General features: G+C 49.8%; 1 protein-coding gene and 1 long non-coding RNA gene across 4 annotated transcripts in view; one reads left to right on the forward strand and one right to left on the reverse strand.

Moving 5' to 3' along the window:
• ELFN1 (extracellular leucine rich repeat and fibronectin type III domain containing 1) overlaps positions 1–24,030 on the reverse strand; it is a 105,371-nt gene that overhangs the window by 18,435 nt on the left and 62,906 nt on the right. Inside the window, exon 4 of one of the 3 annotated variants that reach the window (XR_003534282.1) lies at positions 11,473–11,483. The exons of the other annotated variants lie outside the window; for them this stretch is intronic. The gene's annotated coding sequence lies outside the window, so the exon portion shown is untranslated. Of the gene's footprint in view, positions 1–11,472; positions 11,484–24,030 lie in introns of those variants that run through there. 3 annotated transcript variants of the gene reach the window in all.
• Positions 5,812–22,423, forward strand: LOC113967774. Its single transcript, XR_003534283.1, has 4 exons — positions 5,812–5,951; positions 10,275–10,420; positions 20,373–20,472; positions 22,165–22,423. It is a non-coding gene; the product is annotated as an uncharacterized LOC113967774 (long non-coding RNA).

Genomic DNA, 24,030 nt, shown 5'->3' on the forward strand with positions numbered 1-24,030 from the left:
CCAAAGCAACTGGATGGTTTCACCCCTGTGGGGAGCAGGGTGCTGTGTCCCATCTCTGAAGTGAGGTGAGCATCCCTCCTCTCCACTGTGTGTTTTCAAACCATGCTGCCCACGCAGCAGTGACTGTTTCTCCCCATCAGTGTGTGTTTAGGGTGTGCAGACCCAAATGCTCAGCTATGATGGGGACAGGAGAGTGGGGAGCCAACTGAGCATCATGAACCAGCATGACAATGGCCCTTCTGCTCCCACTAACCTTGGGCTTGCCTCTGATAGCTCATTACAGCCTGCCTTTGATCACTTGCCTCTTCCCCTCTCTTTACTTGGAGATGCTGGAGAGCTTTCCTGACCAATATAATCAAAAAGGACATTTTTACTTCCAAAATATACAACTTAATTAGAACTGTGAAGGGGCAGAGCAGCCAGTCCATAAAAACACCCACTCTGCGACAGTCTCTGTCCTGACTCTGCAGGAATTGGGGACAAGAGATGCCTGGTCTTCAGTGGGAACAGGGTGTTTTCCCAAAAACTAGAAATACCACTCAGGTCCTAGCCAAAAAGGGTTTTTTGCACTACATGAGAAGGTTTTGTGTGGAAATGCCCTCACCTGCAGTCAAACACACTTTGCTGAATCGGGACGCATTGCAAGCATGGACTGCATAGCTGCAAACAGCAACACAGAGACCCTCATCTAAACCACCACCCTGAAAAAGAACCTTCTGATTGAATGGTCAAATATTCCTCTGTCACCCACAGTCCTGCTTACATACTCACTGAACTGAGACCATTTCCAGCTGCAGGCAGTGAGGCAGGTCCATCCCACAGCATGGGAGGAGTGTGTTTGTATCCAGCTGCCTAACAAACAAGGTCCGGTTGTTCCCATCCCTGCAGCTGCCCCATGAAACAGCTGACATCTTAAAAATTGATGGGGTTCATTTCCTGCCTCTGTGCACTTACTTGAAGCACCAGCTCTGCCATTACCAGCAATGTCCACATTAATTACTATCATAACCCAAGTACCTTTGAATGCACTCCCTTGCCTGCAACGTCTGTCCCAGCAGTGACCTGCGTTTCTCTCCCCTCGAGACCTTTCGCATGACTGGGATTTCCAGCACTGCTGCCTGCAGGAATACAAAGCTGATGCTGGGATAGCCCCAGGGGAGAAGGTTGGGCAATCAGACAGGTCTGCTGACAGGTTGGTTCTGGCTCAGGCTCAGAGGCTCACCTGGAGCATGGACAGGTCCTTCCTCTCCTCCTCCCCTTGCCTCACTGAGCAGTGGGTCAGTCCTGCCCCATCTCTGGGGCATGGGCTTTTCCACACTGCATAAACAATTTAAATATTAATTGGAGACTGACTCTCTGGCTGGGTGGTGAAAGTGCTTCCCCTGGGATCGTCTGGAGTCCTCACACTGAGTCCCTTTAGGTCTGAGCCCAAGGGACCAGCCTTCAGCTTTCCACTAGTGAGTCCTTCTGAAGAGAAACCTCCAGTTTCTAAGGGAAAAAGTCAAGTTGTGGAAAACCGCCCAGCTCACTCTAAACACAGGTCCTGGGGGATGGAGACAGGCATTTCAATGCTCTGTTGGCTGCAGAAAATTGAAAATCTCATATATTTTGCATAAAATGCTGATTAACTGGTGCTAAATACAAGCATGTCTTAGACCGTGAAAGGACATGCACAAATGAGATAAAACACTAGAAATTATGAGGCAATGGGAGTCAGCAACTTAAAGAACCATCAATAAAGCTTCTTCAGCACGGACTGAATAGCATCCAACCCAAGTATCACACAGCCTAGTCAAAAGTCTGACCAAAAGTGTGCTTTGAATGCATGAACACACCAGAATAAGGACCGACAAACACAAGAGAACACAACATTCGTTCAGGATGCTTCATTCCTGCCTTTTGCTCAAAACCTCAAAACCCCATGGGAAAAAGCAAACCTACAAGCTGTAGTTCCCCAGAAAAAGGTCTACGAATTATCGTGGGTCACAAGCTGAACACGAAGTATCAGTGTCGCATCAAGAGGCAGACAGTGCCCTGGGATATATGAGCTGCAGCATGGCCTGCAAGACTCACAAAATCATCTTTCTTATCTGTTCAGGGCTGGTGAGGTCTATGCTGGAGCAGATTCTGGTATTGGCAGCTCATATCAAAAAGGAGGTGGCGCTGCTGCAGGCAACGCAGAGGAAACAGGATGATCAGAGGTCTACGAAACATGACCTACAAAGAAAGATTGAAAGAACTGGGTTATTTAGCCTAAAAGAGATGATGGAAGAAGAGATGTGATAACAGTCTTCAAGTGCTTAAAAGGCTGCTGCTAAGGGGAAGAGAATAATCTGTTCTTTATGTCCATGGTGGACAGGACAAGAAATAATCGGCTTAAATTACAGCCAGAGAAATCAGGTTAGACTTCAGGACAGAAACGGCTCGTGCAGCCAGGCAGGGGGTTACCTGGGAGGTGGAGGTGCTCTGTCACCAAAAACACTAATGCTCTTTGGGGACAGGTTGACAAACGTGCATGGGGAGAGGGGCTGTCTTGGGACAGGGCTGCACCTTCTCCATGTCCCTGTGGTGCCTTCAACATGTTGCCTGGGGCTCCTGGATTGTCCAAAGTGAGATCATCCTGCAGCAATCGCTTCATCTGGCTGGACAAATCCCAGGCATTTCAGCTTGTGAGAACCTTCAGGACAGCAAAATTTGATTTTGTAGCAGATTGGGGGCACAAGTCAACATTTTGGGTTATTTTTCTTGCAGTAAAGAAATACTTCAAAATAGATTTTCTTTTTTGCCCTCATCTTTCAGTTACTCGATTGCAACACAAATGAAGCGGAGCATCGCAGCCACGCCACACAGACAAGCTGAAATGACACAGTCCAAATGAAACCTGTTTGATAATGTCCTTGCTGAAAACAACAATGAAACCAATCTCTCCTCTCCAGACAATCGGGTGGGGTTGAATCACCAGTTCTGAGTGAATAGTCTTGCCTTGAGATGTTTTTCAGCCAGCTCAGAGGATTGTTGCTACCAGAGAGGTAAAAAGAAAACAAAAACAGGCACCTTTCCAATCCAGCTGTGCCCACACTGGGCAGCACCTGGTGTGCCAGTGGCCAGGATAGGGGATCCACCAAGGTGTCCAAGAGCAACTCAATCACTTACACTGCACTGCTGACCCTGCACCTTTTGCCTACAGATTAAGAGATTCTATGTTCTCCTGAGGTCTTATTATTATCCCTGGATTCCAAGAGCAATCCTTTATTTTAAAACCTGCCTCCTAATTCATTTTATATTTACTCATAAAATCTTGGCCAGGGTTTTGGAGAGTTGCGGTTTTTCAGAAAGGCCAAGTTTTAAATGGCGCTGACTCAGCAGAAGCTGACTTGATTGAAGCAGTGCCTGTTTGAGTTTATTCCACTCCTGGGCAGGGTTGGAAACAAAGCAGCAGAAACTGGACTGTCCCCCAGCTTTGTTTTCTCCACAGGCTCTTGGCTGTGTGCAGCAAACACTACTGCTGACCCACAGAGCTGGAACTGGTGAAGTGGAGAAGAGCAGAAGGGAGCCAGCAGACTCCCTGCTGTATATGCCATATTCTGTTGACTTAAAGTTTAATACAGCTGAGATGAGAATCAAATAAAAAGAACAAAAAGGAGGAATAATGAAAAAAAAAAATTAAAACCCTGTAAGCGATTAATTTTCAGCCTCACTGCCCAGCATCAGTCTCAAGGAGGAGACTGGGGATGCAACTAATACTTAGTTTATTAAAATATCACTCTGGTTACCCCCAGGATGCTTTGGGATAGGCAAGCCCTGCCATGGGGAAGATGGTGCCTGTTCCTTCCCACACAACAACAGGGTCACGCCGGGACTTGGAATCTTTTTAATGTAGCCCATGGAGCCAAGCCTGCTTCTGCCTTCCTTTTCCCACACTGCAATCGCCTTAGTTGTGCCTGTGGAACAGCCTGGCTTCTGAACATGATGGCAGCACATCTTGGTTGTTTGTGATCATGGGGCTATGCTGTCCGAAGTAGGTCTTGCCTGGGAGATGAGTGTCTCCTCCACAGCACTAGAGCCTGGCTTTCATTCTCATGCTCTCCTCCTCAACCAAGAGCTGGAGCTGGAAGGAGAAGATGGGTCATGGTGTATGACCAAGCTGCCATGCCAATGTGGCACTGGGGGATGCAGTGGGATCCTGTCCCAGATGAACCAAGATTCCTTCAAGGAAAAATTCATTTTAGGCTCAAGAGAAAAGCATAAAAGTGATGAAAGTTGACCATCTTCTCATACCTTGGAGAGTGCTTCTGATGTCGTCGCTGTTGTAAGGCGCTTGAGTGACAGCCAGGCTATGAAATAGGGCCAAGGGTTTTTGAATTGACAGCTTGTTCCATGCACAAGCAAAGCCTGAAAGACAGTCCAGAGCCGCTTAGCAAGAGCAGGCTAATAGCTAAGTACACAGAGGAGACCTAATGAGAACACTGGTATCTCCTAACTCCAGCTCCATTCAGAAAGCCAAGAATACGGAATTGAGTCACTTTGTATCCGATAGCCATAATGAATGTGCCAGTGGAGATGCCCAGAAAGAATAATACCATAAATTGGCAAGGTGGCAGCTGCATTCATCAGCTCAAACAAGAGCTGGTCATCCATAAAATCCAGCAGTATCAAAGACCAGTTCTTCAGCTCCAATGTTATTTCCACCTTTAAAATATGAATGGGAATACACTTGAAATTTGCCAGCAGCCCCAACAGATGTGTCACTGCTGCTGAGAGCCAATGCTGGATGGTGATCCAGGGTTTGAAATGCTATTAATTCATTACAGCAAATGCTGAGAAACATCAGGGGATTAAAAATTCCTCAATCCCCGAGTCCTCTCAAGAAGGCAGCAAATGTGTGCCTGGGGCATGCATCGATAATGGTGATAATGTTGAAGTTGAGCACCCTACACCTGGCCTGGAGGTGGGGGGGCAGCTTGCACTAGGCAGTGATTTGGAGACACCTCCAGCACAAGCTGAAATGTGGTGCCTGCTTAGCACGTGCTGCAGGGACAACACACAGGACCCTGCTGTCTCCTCTGACAGGGTTTGCCTCCAACCCGCAACACGAGCGCAAAACCACAAGGCAGCCTGCCAGCTGCCATCCTTCCCCTGGGAGCTGGGAAGGAGGGTGAGAAACGTGCTGCAAGTCCCCAGTAAACTCATGCCCGCTCCTGTCTGCTGGCAAGAGCACCCCATCAGCCGTGCCTGTCACCGCGATGGGTTCCCCTCCACCGCGCCGATCCCCGGGAGAGTTAGTGCCGTGTTATCTTTGCCTGCCACCAGCATCACTGCTGCTGTATTTACCAGGGAGCTATTTGTGCAGGGAGATAACTTCCCTCCAGGATCGCATCCTGCCTTCCCCTGTGCAAAGGGATGGGACTCCCGCTGTCACAGGACTCTGATATTCTTCCAGGGGGGAATTGCTGGGTGCAGGGGAGGTTTGCTCGCCCCAGAGTGGCTCACAATGCAGGGAGAGGAGCAGTGAGTCCCTGCTGAGGACTTTTTTTTTCTCCTTTGCAGGAGAATAAGGGTGATTTGAAGCCCATGGGCTTCCAGGAGTTGTGCAGCATTATTTCTGTGACAGCTAATGGAGCTCACTCAATCCATAAAGATTTTAAGTCAAGGGTTTGATGTTAATTATGGACCAAAACATTTAATAGCCCGTTACACTTCCACAAGGCATTTTTTTAATTAAAAAATGATATATTGCACAAAAGGGGGGAAATAGGGAGAGAAATAATTGAAGATTGCTTTATTCCAGAACAACCTGAGGCAGGGAAGGCAGTAAGGAGCTGACGTGTTGGGGAATGTGATGGCAACACCACAAGCATGGAGCTGGCGGTGCAGGAAGCCAGAGAGGGAGCAGCCTCATCCCACTGGGTGAAGGTGCCCAGGGAAGGGGAGAACAGCCTGGCCAGAGGCAGGTAGGTGGAAATCCAGGTCAGTCTTTTGGCCACCACACTGGTTTATCCTTACCTGTTGAGTCCTTAGTTTGTGCTGCAGAGGATGTGGTTTCAAATCCCTCTTTTCGACTTTCTATCAGCTGTCTCTCAGGAAAAACAGCTAAACCTCCAGGGTGGAAATTATTCTGGAAGAGGTCAGGGATGAAGAAAATCTGACATGTCTGGCTCTGACGTTACTCTGTTTTTCATTCAATATTAAAGATGCATAGGAGCAGGGGCTGGCCTGAGATGCATTCAAATAATCTGTGCAAAGGAAAGGTCTTCAGCAGAGCAAACCAACACTTCCCCTGCCTTGAGCAGTGCCCAGCAGCTGGTGGTCTACAGGCAGGGAGGAGCAAAAGACAGCCCAGGAGGGAGCAGCTCCGGGTGGAGGCTGTTATTGGACTAACTCACGGAAGGAGGAAGAGAAGTGGGATGGAAATGTGGCCAGGGGCTGACTAGGAAAAGTTAGTGTGACTGCTTAAAATTTGAAGTAGCAGGAGTATAATACCCAAGTCCCTGGCCATGGATGGACCCAAGTCCTCCCATGTCCCCAGCTCTATGCCTTGCTCTTGTGCTCGTCCCTCAACTCTACAACGGGAATAATATTATTCCCTCCTCACAGGGTTTTGAGATGCTCAGTTACTATGGTGATGGGGCCATAAAAGTACCAAAGATAGCAAGAACAATAATAATATCAGACATGGTAGAAGCCAAATAATTGCATTTAGGGCACGCACGCAACACAAAAGGGAGAGCCACCTCCATGCACCACGGCTGTCAAACCCCAAAGACAAAACTTTTGTTGTATCAATGGGCTCGCAGCCTACTTAAAGGGCTAACTCCCAATTCCTGCAACATCCACCCAACGAGGTGGCCATCAACAGCTGCAGCTCCAGGACTGGTCCTACCTCTCCACAATGCCAGCCAGGACAAGGGGGGAGCAGCAGGGCTGACGGCCCCTTGCCAACACAGAAATCAAACGTTCCTCTCACCTCTGCTGCAACACAAGGTCCCCACAGATGTTTGGCTGCTGCATTGTGTGACCAGCTGAGTGTCCTTCGCCCGGAGAGGTGACTGCGCCCAGCACAATGCCGCTGACAGCTTGCTCCTTTGACTCTGCTGAGCAAAGCCCTTGCCTCATTTTGTTTTTTTTTTTTTTAATTTATGGGTTTTTAATTGAAAAAAATGTATAACATCTGTGGCTGTTTAACAACACCTGTGCGCTACAAGGCTGCTTTTCAGCAGCGATTGTCACAGCGTTCTCATCTGGGCAATGCTGAGCCGGTGCCATGTGGCCTCCTCTGAGCAGCTCAGGCAAGAATGATGCTTGGAGGGCACGTAATTAACAGGCAATGGAAAACAAGATGTCATGAAAAAAATATGAGAGACATCCCTTCAAACAAGGGGAAAGCTTAGAGATGAGCAGGTGATGAGTTTGTAATGGTTCACCTGAAGAAATGCTGCTGGCACTCACAGGGAGAGCTGGGCTGCCAACTCAACTCTGATGTTATGGCAAGAGGAGGTGTCAAAGGGGATTTGGCCTTTCCATCAGCATTGTGGGCAGTGTTTGCACCCCAGTCCTTGCTGGGCACCCACTCTGCGGCTGCCTCCAGCTCTAGCCCAGGAGCTGCCTGCTCCATGAGGGAGGCACAGGCAAGGCTCGTCCTCTTCGTACAGCAGCTCTTTACAGCAGCACGTGCCACCACAGTGACTTACTGCTCTGGTATTTGCTGAGCCCAAGGGGGCTGTTGGCAGCAAGAATGCAAACTGCCCTTCTGCCATTTACACAGCTGCTGTGGGGACCTGCCCTGCCCATCCCTGCTCTGACAAACATTTGCACATTTGCAGCATCCCAGATGCGGGCTGGGAGATGTCACCACTAGTGCTGTGGCATGAGGCACAGGGAGCTGCCACAGCCCTGGCATTGCCAGCTGTGGACACAGCAAAAAAAACCAAAACCCAGAAGGCAGCAGACACCCCCAGATGGCTGAAAGCCCAGAATCCTTCTCCTTAATCTTAAGGTCTGGAGGCCAGCACCCCTCAGGTAGTTTTTACCATGAGTAAGGAGGTCCTTAAGCTCATTGCTCAGTGGCTCGTTTGCCACTCAAATCCTCATGGCTTTGACAGCCCTGCGTGCTGAGGCAGCTCCTACGGAAAGCTGCCTCCTTGCAGCATCTCCCAGGGCTTGCTGTGCAGGTGCTGGCTGTAACAGTTTGGCTGTTCAGAAAGCACAGAGCAGCCTGGGAGGCTTACAGGTGCCTCTTACATTTCTACAAGCTCATGACAAGGCTGCTGGTAGCATGAGTGGGCAAGGAGCAGTGAGGACACAGTTTCGGCTGTGCCCAGGCTGAGGTTTCTTCCTTGCAGGAGCCTCCCTGTACAAAGCTGGAGGAGGTTTTATCCACTACTCACAGCTCTGGGCAGCTCAGGCTGCCCTGAAATCCCTCTTCCCACTGTGACTTGGTAAATAAATAAAACCCTGTTCCCTGCTGAGCTTGGTAATGGAAACAGGGCTGCTGGGGCCGCAGACAACCAGGGCTGGCAGGTAGCAAGCAGGGGCCAGCTGAGAGGTTTGGATGGGGAATAAAGAAGCAGCAGTGCAAACATTTCCGTGTCCTGCCCTTTGTCACTGCAGCTCGGTAACACCCCTGTGTAACACGGGGTATTTGAGCAGATCCCCTCCTTGCACATCCTCGGTGCAGCCCCCACCACTCTCCCCGTCTGCACAGCGACCATCAACGTCCCGCCCCCTCCCTCACTCACACGTTCAGGCTATGAATTCCCCTCGTCCCTCAGAGTACATTAAAAATCAATGTAATTACACAGCAAACATTAATTACGATCAAAAAAGGCAATTGAGAGGGATTGATCTGGAGGAGAGTTGCAGCTAGCCACCAAATTACCAAAAATCAAGTCAATGGGGCTGAGGCCATGGGGATATGTGGCTGGTCCAGACCAGCAAAGCATCCTTAGAGATATGTGGCTTAACCATTTCATTCTCTGGTTTCTTTTATTTGCTTTTCCACTTTGTGGTGTAAGCCAAACAGAGAAGTGGATAAATTTAATGTGTGTTTAAATATACCTAGGTGCCCTGGTATGGCTGGTAAGAGAGCATGAGACAGAAAGCAAATTGTTTGTCTCCACCTGGTAATCCCAAGGACAGGGCTAATCTTGCTTGGGGTGAAACTTCATCCCTGTTATGGAGGTGACCTCCATGCAGATGCTTCTTCAGTTGGTTGTCGAAGCTCTCCCAAGGACAGGGCTCCCACACACCCCCTTTACAGCCTGCACAGGCTTTCAGCCAACCTTGTCCTTAGGAAGCTTTTCCTGAGCATCTAACCCAAGACCTCTTGGCTGCAGTTTAAGCCTATTACAGCTTGTCCAACCCTTGACAAATTGATCACTATCATTTTTATAACTGCTTTTTTTCCACACTGATGAATGTTATACATCCTCCCACCTTCAGTTGTCTCTGTCCTGGAGCACAAACCAGCTCCCTCAGTCCATCTTCCTGGGGCATGTTTTCCAAACTCTGTGAACTCACTCCATTTATCTGAATCTCTCTCAGAGTTTTGAAGCCAAAACCTGGAGATATATGTCTCCAGCTGATGCCTCACTAGCACTACATAGAGCCAAATAAATTACTTTGCTGTCTTCCATCTGAAACTATTAATACATCTGTGGGCAAGTTGTGCCTTTGCTCTCCCTTCCTAAAGCACCAGGTTTGCTGCTCAGTTTGAGAGCTACTCCACCACTCAAGCCTTGGCCACTCTCGTGCTGGCTTACCAGTCCTTCCCCATCTTATATCTGCGATTTTGATATCGCCTCCCTAAGTGCAACACTTTGCACTTGACTTTATTGAATTTCAGTGTATTGATTTCAGGCCATTTCTCCAATTTATCAAGATCATTTTGCTCCGAGGAATCTTGCAGCAGCTTGTCTTATATCTGCTCTGTTGACAAAAGGTCTTAAGACCTCAGGGCTATCAAGCCAGGGCTTTGCATTAGTCCTTAAAATAGTCGGAAAAAACTACATGGGAGTCATGGGGACAGTGGAGGGTGGAAGTGACAGGCTGGCTCACACAGAAACAGCCTCATGCTGCCACCTCAGCCAGGCAAGGAGCAGAAGCCATAGAAGGAGATGGAGCAAGGAAGATGGAATGCTAATGGCTCCCCGAGGGTGAGAGTAGGGATACTTGCTGAGAGATGCTGGGACCCTGCTGCAGCCCTGGGGACAGCCCTGGAGCAGGGGGATGGAAGGGAGATGAGGACTGGGATTTAATGGTCCCCTCTTTCCTTTCAGGTCACCATGTGATGAGCTGTTCCCACCTGGGGGCTTGCCAGCAGACCAGAAGAAGCCCTGCAGCATCAGGCATTAATGGCGCTATTTGGGGACAGCAGAAACTGGAGTAAGATGGACAGAAATCCACCCTGGTGTGCACAAACCAGGTGAGATGGTTTTACTGTTATTGTTGTTATTATTACCCAGAGGTTGGACTGCTCCACTGTTTAAGGCAGAAAAAGAATCTTGGGAAGCTGCTGCTTGTTCTAGGGTGGAAGGAACAACTCCCAACCCTTCTGCTTGGGCACACTGTGAAAAAGCACAAGGCTTTGGACAAACATTATGGATCTGCAACAGCATCCACCTTCCTACCACACTCACCTCCCTCTGCTTCTTCCACAAGATTGCCAACAGCACCTCCCCCTGCCTCCTCCTCCTGCCCCTTAGGAGGGGTGCAAAAGCACCTCCTGCAGAGCTGCTTCCTGATAAGTCCCCTTTTTATCTGTGGAGGGGCAGGGGGGCAGGTGAAACAGCTGAGCTTCAGCTGCTGGCACAGCAGAAGGGCTGGGGAAAGCATCGGGAGAGAGCTGCAAACAAACCTGACAAGGAGGAAAAGCAGAGGTGTGATGGAGGGGCTGGAATAGCTTGGGAGGGGGCAGTGAAAATGCTTTCCTTGGGGAAAGGCTGGCAAGCCTCAACTGGAAAAGGGACGGCAAGGAAGAGATGGGAGAACTCCTTCAAGTGTGGAGGTCATGAGGAGAAAAGAGGAGAGAGGTTTGGGTAAAGCCTTGACAGGCTTAGGAGCTCACCTTGGCCCTTGCCACGGTAATGATGCAGAGACAGACGTGTGATAGGCCCTACTCTGCACACACTTTAAAATCTAAGTAGCTTATGAATAAGTAATAATCCCTTATTCCCAGAGCCATAATCTATATTTAATTAAGAAAATAACTAAACGGTGGCAGTAGAAGGGGCTGTGTGGGGAAATGGAGACAGGAACACTGTCAGATAAGCTGCAGTAAGAAGGGGAATAAACAGCACTCTCAGCATGGCAGAGGCAGCAGAGTCCTGGCCTCCAGCTTGGCTGCAAACTCAAGGTAGCCTGGCCTTCAGAGAACCTGTCTACAGCAAAGTCTGCCACAAGAAGCTTCTTAGGTCAACAGGTGAGCTGCAGGTTGGCCAACATGGACTCATTCATATGCAAGCGTGAATTTTCTCTCCTGTTCAGTCCTGGTGGTGATGCTGGACTGTGCACGAAGAGCACTGCACCCAGGTGCCAAAGCAGTCCAGATCCTGTATGGGAGCATTCAACAGCACCCAAAACTCCACCTTCAAGGCTGCTACAACAAGCTGTCTTACAACATTTCTGTGCTCAGTGTCCATTGCCTCCTAATGTCTGGCACTGGCAATTCAAAGCAAGCCCTGCAGCTGGCTAGCACATAGGGCTGGCATGCTGTTGGGCTGGAAGGGGCCATGCCAGCCCAACACCGGGCCAATGCCCAAAACATGTAGAGATGTTCATACAGTGCATGCAAGGGCTTGTCAGCCCAGGCCAGAACCCACGTCAGTGTTCTGCTGGATCCCTTGATGCACTCCTGGGACCATCATCCTTCTCAACATCAGCTACTTCTCAGGGGTCTTTGCCAACTTGGAGCCTGTGCCAAGGAGTCTGGCTTTTCTCCTGGTCTCTGCACTGACAGTGCTGTGGATGGTGCTGATAGCTCTGATCAACCTCTGCTTTGAACAAGAGAGGAAAAGATGGACAGCAGTGTGGCCATAGATAGTCCAAGTACTCTGCACCTGTCCAGAGCCCCTCCAACACCCTCAAAAGCACTTCCCAGCTACATCCCCAGACCTTTCCCACATGGCATCTTTCACCGGTTCCCCAAAGCATCACTGCAGCCTTGCTTCATTAACTATGTTTTACTTCTCACTCAATTCATGGGGTCTGCAGGTGACCTGCTCCCTTGCATTGCAGTAGTGGAAATGAGAGCACGTTTTAAAGGCTGGGTTAAAGAGAAGAAAAAAAATCTCAGTCCACATACTATACATTATAAATAGACCGTCTGGTTTTTAAATTGAAAAACAACAATAATCACTGCTAAGAGCCTGCTGAACAAAAACAGCCTTATTACCACTGGGACAAATTCATATTTACCAAAAGAACACGAGTATTTTTCAAGCTGCTCTTGAGTTCCTGAAGTTGCTAATGTCCTGCTGCTTCCCCTCACTGCTGTTCCTGGGAGCAGTGGGAGACGGAGGCGCTGCAGGGATGTGTGGGCAGTACCAAGGGGGGACAATCTCTTTGGCTGTGGGCAGGAGAGAGGGAGGAAATTTGGGGCAGGCTCAGCTAAGCCAGGCTGCAAAGAGAGATACCATCAGTTTTTAGTTGCCTTCTTTTCCTCTAACTGCTGTTTTATGGCAGAGTGACAGGAGGTCTGGAGAAACCTGGGTGAAGAAACCTGGATATGCCTGGGTGGAGATAAAAAGCAAGGATGGGACAGGCTGTGTTAGAAGGGGCACAGCCATTCTTTCCATTACTATTAAGGAACAGAGAAAAGCACAACTTCCAGAGAGGACCTGGTGTGCACAGAGTACATCAGTGCACAGTGTCTTGTGAAGGTCACCCGTCACTTGTCCCTGTGAAGGTACTGCTGAGAGGTGAAAGTATGATCCAGGGTAGATGGGTGGACAGGTGTAGGAGCTGCAGGGACTTCTTGAATTTGGATTAGCAAGGGGGATAACTGAGATAACTACCTCACTTTCCGATGACAGCTGTCCCACTCCTGATAGCAAGGTCCAGAGATGTGCAATGCATGTGCTGAGGGACCTGGAAGTAGAAGGATGGGATCCCCAAAACTGCCTGCCCTCCACTCCTTGACCAGAACAAGTGACTGGAGCAAGGAGATGGGTCTGCAGAAATTGTCATGGGGGAGCAGGATGCACCTCAGCAGGATGAAGAACATTGCCACCAGGCATCCAGGCTGTCCAGAGGGTGCAGAGCAGGCTGAGTTCTCATACAGCACAGACATATGAAAGGAAAATTAAAACAGCCCCATGCCAAGGTCCTGAGATCTTTCTTTCCTCTCTTCCCAGGCCATAGTACAGTGAGATCACTAGAAGCCAAGTGCTGGCTGCTAAATCTGATCTGTCATGCACTTTGGGAACAGCACGGTGCCACAGAAGTCATCAGTGAGCTGAGAAGGTGGCTGCCAACCCAGAGCCGGGAGTGTGGCTTGAGCAGGTGGAGGACTGGAGCCGGTGGAGGGAACACTCTTTTATCTGGGTTTCAGTCCCTGCATCAGAGGCCTGGACAGCATTAGCCATTACTGATCTGGAGCCAGCATCTGGATGGCTCCACAAGAAACTCACACTTGTTGGATCCCTGTCTGGGCACTGTTTCAGGCACAGCTGCCAGCGGGCTCATGCAGTTGGCCTGTCCTGTGCAATGATCAGCACAAGTGATGTGGGACTGACATCCCACAGCCCTGGCCACAGTATCAGTTATTCTGAGCAGAGCTCTGGAGCAGCCATACCCTTGGAGATGAGGCTAAGAGGGTGTTCTCTCTGCTGGAGTCTGAGTTCAGCCATTGATGAGGAAGCACAGACTTGTAAGGCTGACCTACCAAGTGATGCCGACTGCTCCATGTTGGAAGTTGTCTTTCTGAGGGCAGCACGAAGGTTCAAATGTTACGGAGAAATAAGAAAGGTGCAGCCTTGGAGATGGAGGAGAAAGGAAAGGAACAAAAACAATTTAATAATGAATATATTATGTAGACATGTCATGCCTCTTGCCTGCTGGCATGGATTAATATCCATAAATCAAAGAGGAAGGGACTGTTTTTAATGCTGGAGATGGATGCTGGTCCTCAGAAAATTGCTAAGGGGGCATTAATGAGCAGAGACATCTGGGAATGGCTCCAGGTGCATTGGCTGCATGCACAGGAAATTCTGCAGAACCGCTGTCAGCTAAAAATTACTCCTTTGCTGTGGATGCGTGTGGTCCATGAGGGCAAAAGTGTGGAAACCACACGTCCATATGTGGAGGCATTGGTCAAGCTTAGGAGGAATGTAGATGAGCCCTGGCTTCTCTGCTCCACAAGGCAGCTCCTTGTCTTCTTGTACACCGGGAAAGTCGGCCCCAGCTTTTGACTCTGCTCTGCAAGAAGGTCCACACAGACTAAATGACAGGACAACCTCAGCCTGTGAAAGCCAGGAGCCAAAACTAAGGTGGGGTATGCTATTATATCCACCCTGCCTCTGCTGGGCATGCAGACACCAGAGACAGGAGTCAGGGACAGTGTCATCTCACGGCCACCACAATTGCCTTGACTCAGAGGATGAGGAGTGGCACCTCTTCCTGCTGTTTCATTAAGCATTGGATAGGTCAAAAATAAGGATAGCCCCTTGGTACTAGAAGGAGCCCTCCAAATGTGAAAGAAGGAGCTCTGAGGTTATACAGAAGGGACAGAGGGCAGAGGCTCAAAGCACAGGATGCGCCTCCCTACAGCATTTCTGGAGCCCCACCTGAGGGTGGCTGGTGGGTATCTGGGCAAGAGGCAACTGCCCTGCTCAATGGGCACAAGCCCTAACACATTGATCAGGGTCTGCCCTCCTTGGGGTATTTCCCTTTCAGCAGCAAAAGGCCCCTCCCAGGAGTGGGACCTTTCCCATTCCAGGGAAGGCTCTGTGTAGCAGGGGCTGTTATCAGAAAGGGGGGAGGTCGCTTCTGCTGTCAGCGTTTTTTCTTAAGGAGAGGGTATTGAGTGCCAGGATTTCGTTAATCACATTTCATGTGCATTTTAAAACCCTTGAAACCTTAACTTTTTTTAAGAACATCTCTTGCTCCTCTCCCACCCGCCCTGTTAATCTGGCAGCGGTGGCCTCTCATGCCTGCTCTCCCTCTGCCCTTCCCGGGACCACCTCCTTCCACTCGCACTGACCCACTTTAGCCGTCAAGATTTACAGCCAGCGGCTCACCCGGGGAGAGAGGCTGGATTCACAGAATAAATTTGCAGAGCCAGGCAGCCAGCCGGGGACGAATGAACAGGAACTGGCTCTCCAGGAGAGCGAGACACCTACGCCCGCGTGCACTGGGAGAGGCGAGAAACCCGCCAGGGAGATGACTGGGAGCAAAGAATGCTAAGAAAGCACACATCCACAGCATGAATGGATTAGAGGGGGAAAGGGGAAAGAAAACAATGCAGGAAGCCAGCAAGGGAGGGAAGGGTAGGACAGAGAGAGGCACAGAGCATTGGAAGGGAAGGCCCACCAGCCAGGCAAGGAAAGAAAGCCCACCACAGAGCAGCTGCTGCTTTTTAGGTTGCACTGCAAGGGGTTGTGTGATTTGGGAGAAAGCTTAATCTTAGCACAGGGGGAATCTGCTACCCATGAGGGTGACAAGGGTCATGGGTAGGGCAGGGAAGTTGCTGGAAAGTAGGGAAGTTGCTGGCTTGAAGGAGGGAAGGGGGAGGCTTGGAGGATGTTGAGTGCTGCTGGGACTGAGCTGTAGAGAGTGAAAGGAGTGATGGAGGAGGCCGAGCATTTGGAGATGCCTCAGCATTTCAGGGCTTATTTAAAATGAACAGCGAGCTTCTTTGAGGTTCACCTCATCTGATGGAGCAGCCCCAGGTCCTGACAGCAGAGCAGAAGCAGCTGCTGTCCCAGAGTCCCAGCAGAGGGATGGAAAACACAAGCATGAGATCCAGAGGGCTGCTACAAGCAAATCCATGTGGCAACATCAGAAAGCCACGCTGGGGCTGAGCTCAGAGAGCAGGGAATCACTGTCTGTCTCTCTCTCTATTTTTCCTGATTTTATTGTGTTTTGTTTAATTGAATCACACACACACATGCATGCAAAGCCCCAACTTGTGGTGTAAAGTCTGTAAGGAAACAAGCAGCAAATTAACGTTCCAGGAGGAGCGATGCTAACCAAGCACATGACACTCTGCACAAGCTGCAAGCAGGAATGAAACAGCAGGAAGAAAGAGGAAAAACTGGCAGAGAGGGAAGAGGGAGCTGCAAAGGGGTTTCCAAGGGGAAATGGAGCCCAAATAAAGCAGAACAAGGGAAGGAGGAAAACCTGAAAGGAAAAGGGAGAGGGCAGCAGAGATGGTACTGCTGGTTCCTATAAGGTCACTGTGCCCAAACTCTCACTGATCCCTGTGTGGAGCACTTTAGTGCACAGGGAGAGAAAGCTCACACAACCTGGGGCTGAGGCATGGCTGGGCTGAAAGGACGTGGCTCAAAGTCCAAGGGGTCCTTCAGTGCTCCAGGGCACTCCTGCCCAAATAAGAACAAAAGACCCCTCTGGACCCAGTACCCAAGTCCACCTAGGCCACTGTCATGACCAGCTTAGCTTCTCCTGGCATGGCAATTGTATCCTTCCCTTAGCTCTCAGCTCAGCTTGGACCCCCACTCCCCTTCCTCTTGCAATGCCTGGTGTACCTCCAGCTCCACAAAGATGCTCATCCTCAAAAAACATTGGATACTGCAGAATGATGGACACTCTGCAGTGATGGAATGAGACCATGACATGCTGGGGATGTGCTCCAGCACTCCCCAGGCTCCTCATCCCCACGGAGCTCCACCCCAGTGGCACCATCCAAACACGGGATAACCTGTGCAACCCTCAGCCCAGCCCAGTCAGCCAACCAGCAATCTGTGACCATGTGCAGAGGGCAGAGACACCAGAGGGAAAGGAGCATCTCCATGTGCAGACAGGCAGCTCCCTGGCCTCTCCTCACCTCCCAGCTCACCCCAGCTCCTGAGAGGCTGGGAGGCAGCACAACACCGATCAGCCGCTCCACAAGATGTGATGCTCTTCAGCACAAGAAAAGTGCAGGGTTAAAGGACATGAGCATCCTGCCCAGGCTTGCTGTGACAGGCCTCACATGTGTTTAGTCATATCCAGCCATGAAGCCACTCTGGAAACCAAGACATTTATTCAAAGGAGCAGCAGCACTGCACACCCATCTGCCTGTGTAAAGGAGAACTTCAAAAGGGCTGACAGTCACAGAGCCCAGCAGTAACCTTTGGCTAATTAGCTGTCTTGATTTCCTTGCAGTTTATTTTTACACTTCTTGGGCTCTGAAATGCATTTACTGTAATGTCAGAAAGGCCATGGTAAATATAAAGCTTTCTAGCAGTAACTATACCCACCCCACTGGGCTTTTGGGACTGACAGCTACAGCTTGGCTTAGGCCAGGCTGACAATGCTTTGCTGAGGTTTTTGTCTTGCACAGGACTTACAGAGATTGTGATGGTGGGAATGATAATGGTGCCTGGGGCAAAGCAGGTATCTGTATGGAGCACAATGAGCACAGAGCAGAGGGTATATGTAATGGTGTTTTCCTGAGGTCAAATCCCAAATAAGCAGGAAAGACAGAGGGGCGAGGAAGCCTGCAGGATGCAAAGCCATGAGCCAGCTCAGGAAGGAGAGATGAGGTCAAGGAAAGCAGGCAACCTGAAAGGAGTGAGTGATGCTGAACCTGCAGAGAGGAGCAGGTGGGACCCCATTCTAAGCATTGAGGAAATCATTAGCTGGAGCTGTTGCTCAGAGAGCCTGTAGAAGCCACAGAGCCTTCCTGCTCCAGGGCAGATGAGAAGGGAGCTGAGAAAGACACCGTTGTTAGATCTCAAACAATAAGGGATTTTCAAGCCCCAAGCCCTGTTGAGGTGGAAGATGACAGTGCCTATTGAGGCAGGTCACTCTGCTTCCATCCCACCTGTGCTTGAAATAAGTCTGTGCTTCACTGCACAGTGCCACAGACACGCTGTGTCCTTTGCCAGAGGGGTTGGGACTGTGCTGGCTGACTGACACCCCCTCAGTCTCAGCAGCTCCTGCACTCCACAGACTGGAGCAGGTCTGTATGTCACCACTGATGAATTCCACTTGGCCAAGGTGTTGGGGTTAAGGTGAGGGTACCCACAGACTGAGTTACTCCTGCTTCTCTCTGTAGGGACATCCAGTCCAGGCTTGCAGAGCATTTGCCTTCTGCAGGCTCCAACCCTGGCACTGGGCACAGACGCTGTCAGAGCTGCACTGTCAGGAAATGGGAAGGGTAAAAAACAGCTTCATTATCTCTGCTGATCTCCAGCACAAACCACTCAACACGTGGCTCCCCCTGGACTGTGCACAGAGAAAATCAGTGGAAAGAAACCAGAGAAGAAACCAATGCATTAATGATCGGAAATGAAGCAAAGCTCCTCTGCCCCCAGATCTGGCAAGGAGACTTCTGAGTACCTTCAGATGGGTGGCAGGCACCCAGTACTTCAAACAGCCTCCCCGCTCCTGTCTGGCTGGGTGTCAGTCTCAGGACTGTTCTGGTTACCAGTTGGGAGAACTCGGTCCCAATTAAAATCCAGGCTCTCATATCCTTTGAACTGCAGAGAAACAAAACTTGTGAATTCAACCTTTGCCTTTTTTTTTCCCAAATGATGTCAGGAGTTGAGGAGACAGAACAGCTCTGAGTGCAATTGCTGTTGAAAGCTGCTGGCTATTTCAGCGTGCTGCTTGAACTCCACTGGTGGAGGCTGCGCTGGCATTGGTAGCTCCAGATCTTTAATTTTAAGGGTCAAATCATTATAGACTCTCTCAGGGAAGTTAATAGGAAGTTTACCTTTGACTCAGCTATGTAAAATCAACAAGAAATTCCCATCTGATCATAGTTATACACTGTCCCATCTCCAGTCACGAGCATTCCTTCCTACACATTAAACTCATGTTATATTTTCATTTTTAAGCCCACTCCTACAATTAGAGCTTGTGCTGCCTGATCAGAACCAAAATGTCTCAGATGACTGGCAACGAGACAAAGGGCTTGATTTAGGGGCTGACTTCAGCCAGCACTCAAATCTGAGTCTCCCCACTTCTGCTGAGGTTCAGGTATCTCAGGACTGAGCTCTCTGCTGGGATAATGCACCTGCAAGGCACAGCATGGCTCTGTTCAGCCCCTGGGTGAGCAGCCAGTTGGGCCCTGGCTACTCCTGAAAAACTCTCTGGCTTTCACCCAAGCACCTTAAAAGCCCTTTGTACCAACAACCTGCACCTGGGTTGCTTTAAATGATGAATACGATGGGCACAGCTTCAAAGCATCTTAAATATCATCAGGTTTGTGAGCAGAGCAAGGCACTTTGGAGCCTACAGTCTTAACACCCCACACAGGGTGATGGTGAGCAACAAGCACTGAAGGCTTCAGTGACAAGGAAGGAGTTATTACATTGCTCCAAGCAGACAAGGAGAGACATGCAGCACCGAGCCCCCACCCCCATCATCCCTTTTATTGCCCATCCCAATATATCTTGGACAGATGTCTGTGATGCCTGTGCAATCCCAGCCCTCTGACACGGCCAGAGCCATGGCATGGTACAGGGAACTTTTAAAGGAGTGGGTACCATTCAGGAAGGGAGGTCATGCATATATACCTGCATATAAATTATTAATACCCTCCACAAGACAGCTGCTGGCTGTATCTACAGACTCTCTCCACTGACGCCTCTCTCTGAGTCATGGCTCTGTAAAGTTCCTTGACAGACCTGGAGGATGAGAGATGTGGTAAAATCCCAAACATGAGTATTGCATCAAAGGTACTGTGATTATCAGAGCACAGATAAATAACAGCTTCCTCACAATTTCAGGGGTGGGGGTAGTGCTAGAGCTGTCTAACCAGCCTCCTGGAGCTTTCATCCCAGTGGGGTGGCACTGGCACAGACTCCATATCCAGGGACACTGTGTCAGTGCTTGTGGCTCCAGGGCCAGTCTCCAAGATGCTCCGTTGGGGTGCAATGAAGGTGTTTGTCCATGATGCTGGCAGAGGAGCTGGGGAACTCAGCAAGGAGCTGGTGGGTGGACTCGAGTGGGATTTCTCCTGCATGGAGAGCTCTCACAGTTCTCCACGCATGCCTGGCTGTGTAAGTCACTCTTTGTTTAGCCGAGGCTCATGAGAGACTTTTAGAGGCTGTTGTACACTAATGGTGGGAAACTGCCCCACGGATCTCCACGTATGGACAGAGAGGAGCTGGAGCCCAAGGCACCATGCAGTGCAAAATGAAGAGGGATGGCTGAGTCTCCTCTCTCCCAACGATTTTGCTTCTTTTCATTACCATTATTTTCCCCAGGCCTTTCACCTGCTCTGAATCTGCTGCTGCCTCAGCCACCCAAGATGTGGGAAGGATACGTGAGCATTCTGATGGACACAACAGCCACTTCCAACAGCAGGTACTCTGCACTGCAACAGGCATTCACATTTACAACCACTATTCCAACAAGTCCTTGAGGCTGGACAGAAGGTTTTCCACCCATATGATGCTGGAGTTGTGCTCTGTGGGATAGCTGCGGTCCTGAGGAGTCAGGGCCCACATACAGCCCTGCTCTGCAGCACTGGGCTCCGAGGCATGGGGACCTGCACTGGGAAAAAGACCCCACCCCACTTTGGGAATAGACAAGAAGCAAGACACCAGGGAGGATCATTACTTTCATAGTGGGTTTACTAGCAGAGAACTCTGCTCCTTCCAACTCCATCTCTCTGCAGAGTCAGTGACTCCCCCCACCACGTATTGCATTTTATTCTATAAGTGCAAAGCAGTTTCCATTGAGGGTAGGGACACTGAAGCACAGAGAAAGAGGAGAATAATATCTTATCTTTCTTTAATCCCCACCATCCCAAAGGATCCTGGTGCCATTTGCTTTACTTTCTATATGTATGCACAGTTAATTAGCATTACCATAGAACTGCAGGTATTCTCAGACTTAGTAGAGGGAATATCTTGTAATAGAAGGGTAAGCAAATTGTTTCTGCTGTTTCCATTGCAGCCAACTTTGATTATCCAGGGTAATGGGATAACAGGGACAAAGCAAAAACATGGATAACATGAGACCTGTGCAAATTAAGCTAGGAAAAAAAAAGTGATGCTGAGAGTAATGGAGGAAAAAAAGGTCAGTGATACTGATTAAGGAGCATGCAGATCCCTGCACTAGCACTGCCCTAAGCTCAAGAATCCATACACAATGGTAGCTGGGCACAGTAGTTATGGAGCAAATCTATAGGGTCTGTCACTGTGAAAGGGAAGCAGAGACATCCCCTGCACAGCAAAGCTGAGCTGCAGCTGAGGGAGGCGAATTGCATTAACGCCGAGCATTTCAAAGCCTCTGTGTGAGGGATTTGTCATTAAAATGAATAAGATTTGGGCACTCAACCCACCTCCTCTCTACTTGAGCAGGAAGAAGCCCAATTTAAAGGTCAGCGTCTTAATGGTTTTCGCTGTGTATATACCAGGATAATTCCTCTCCAAACAGAAATCCAGCACCTCCTCGGTGAGCCACAGCCAGTGTTTGAAGGAGCACAACAAGAGCATCCATAGCTGAGGAGGCATAGGAATACAGACAGCTATAGCTTCTATGTTAAAACAAGAGGGCAGAGGCTAAGAGATGACTTCAACTTCATCTCCTTGCAATATGGCCCAAGCTGAGGGAAGGGAAAACACTTGAGTTCCTCTGTAGTCCCCCATCTCAGAAAAGACCGGATTCACTCTGCTCTGCCAAAGGGGATTTTCAAATCCTCGGCACCAATATCATGGAGGCAGCTTTGAAAAGACTCTGGTTGTGGGTGGATAAAAAGGGCACCAGTGGAGATGAGACAGAAAGAAGAGAGAGAGGAATCTTAGGGGAAGATGAACCTTCTTAATAGGTTTTATTGATTTAACCCAAAGAGAGAACAGTAGGGGGAAATTCATGCCATTTAAATGCAAACCAGCAATAAAAATAATCATTACAGTCATAATCTCAATCTGTTAGCATTTTATGTAGAAATGATCTTAATGGGAAATATTTTTCGTGTAAACTATTTGCATTTACTTAGTACGAAGGAGCCTCTTAATTATAACTCAATCATTATCACAGATTTTTTTTCAGGGGTTGTTTTCAGTCCTCAGTTCTTCCAAGTGCCTGATGATTTCATAGCCCCTATAGAGACTGACTTGGAGAAGTTGCTGGCCCACCCTAGCTGGGATCTGCTGTCCATATCCCTGTGGATGTTGCTGCTTCCATACTGGAAATACGTGTGGATTTCAATGGCAGTTAGAAATCATCGCTCTCCACCCAAATTGTGACCAGCCAAGGAGACTGCATCACTTGCTCAGATCTTGGGAGCTTTAATTGAGGAAAAGCAACTTCAGAGCGTGTTTTCAGGGCCTTCATCTTCCAGACAAGTGAGAACCACCTGACCACCTCTTTTAGCTTTCCCTCTTGTAAAAGAGGAGGAAAATGAGGGGTTTTGCCTTTTCAGAGGAGCTGCAGGGCTGGCAGTGAAGATCCCGGGTGGGAAGCCCTTTTCTGGTGCAGGAGGGGAGATTGGATGTGTCCACCTGCATCTCAGAAGGAGCTTTTCTGGTCAGTGCCTTGTCCCCAGGATCAGCCCCCATGGGGACATGGTGCTGCCCACGTGCAGGTGCTCAGGGGAGGTCACTGTCCCTGTGACTCCCACGCCATGTGCATCTCAGCCACAGAGAAATAAATACCCTCTTCTGCCTGGGGACACCTTTTAATCTTCTTGCTAGATTTTCATACACTAGTCCAGACTCTCAACTGGGCCAGGCATGATCTCATTTAGCATTCCATCCACAGAGTCTGCTAAACCAAGGCTGCTATTTTTATGCCACGTGCTGGTAGGGGCTGGGGCCGCTCTCATTGGTGGCACGGGGGGGTTCCCACCACCTATTGCATCTGCCAGTACTTTGCCCCAGAGGTGAAAACATCCCGTGGAGGTGGCCACCTGGATCAGCATCCTCACTGTTGGGAAGCTCAGCAGGCCCTTACAGGACACTTGTGGGCAGCAGGTGCCAGAGCAGCAGCAGCTCTCCAGCGACCAGGCAGCTGCCAGGTTGCTGTGCCAGGGGCTGCATCGGCAGAAGCCACCACAGTTCCTCGAGTGGGTCTGGCCCCATGTCCACAGCCTGTGGAGCTGGTCTGGCCCTGTGTCCACAGCCTGTGGAGCTGGTCTGGCCCCTGATACACTGCTCATCGCCAGGTTTCCAAACGCACACCGGACCTCACGCTGCGCGGGTAATTCAGGCTCGCAAGGGGGTTATTAAAATCCATTCAAAGCTACTGACAGTCTGTTCGGTGTTAATGTCAGTGGCTGAGAGGCACAGCAGGAGCAGGTGGAGAAGGACTTTGATTCCCCCACTCTAATTTCCAAGCGGGGTGGGCTTGGCCGGCAGTGATGGGAAATGAGGAGCGGTGCCGGGTAGGAGCGTGTGGTGCCGTGTCGTGTCTCACACAGCAGACAGGTGGGATTCACTGTTTAATCCCATCAGCCAAACATTTCACTCCATGTTTTGCTTGACAGCATCTATCCCTTGCTGGCCATTTCAGAGGCACATTAGCTGCCAGGATCCCAGCAGGTGAGTCTGCCTGAGCAATCAGCTCTGGTGCAGTGGCTGGGAAGGTGCTGCTCCACACCAGACTCCATCGAGTCCTGCAGGCAGATTGGGCATCACACCCAGGCACTTCCCATAGGGTGCATTTGGGGTTTCATACACCTCTTCCCCCAAGTTCAGCCTTGGGTCTGTGCTAGCTTGCAGCCCTACGAACCTGCTGGGGATGAAAGAGGGGGGCTGGAATTTGCTCATGTTGGTCAGGTGAGTCCAAACCATCCCCTGGATTTTGAAAAAAGCTGGGTAATTTCAGGATGTGGCTAGCATCATGCAGGCTAAGATAAGAGTAATCGGAGCTCCGGACCATAAGCCGATTCCTTGCATATGACAGGAAGGAATTAGC

This window comes from Neopelma chrysocephalum, unplaced genomic scaffold, assembly GCF_003984885.1.
Source record: "Neopelma chrysocephalum unplaced genomic scaffold, ASM398488v2 Primary Assembly neopelma1_65, whole genome shotgun sequence".
Taxonomy (NCBI): domain Eukaryota; kingdom Metazoa; phylum Chordata; class Aves; order Passeriformes; family Pipridae; genus Neopelma; species Neopelma chrysocephalum.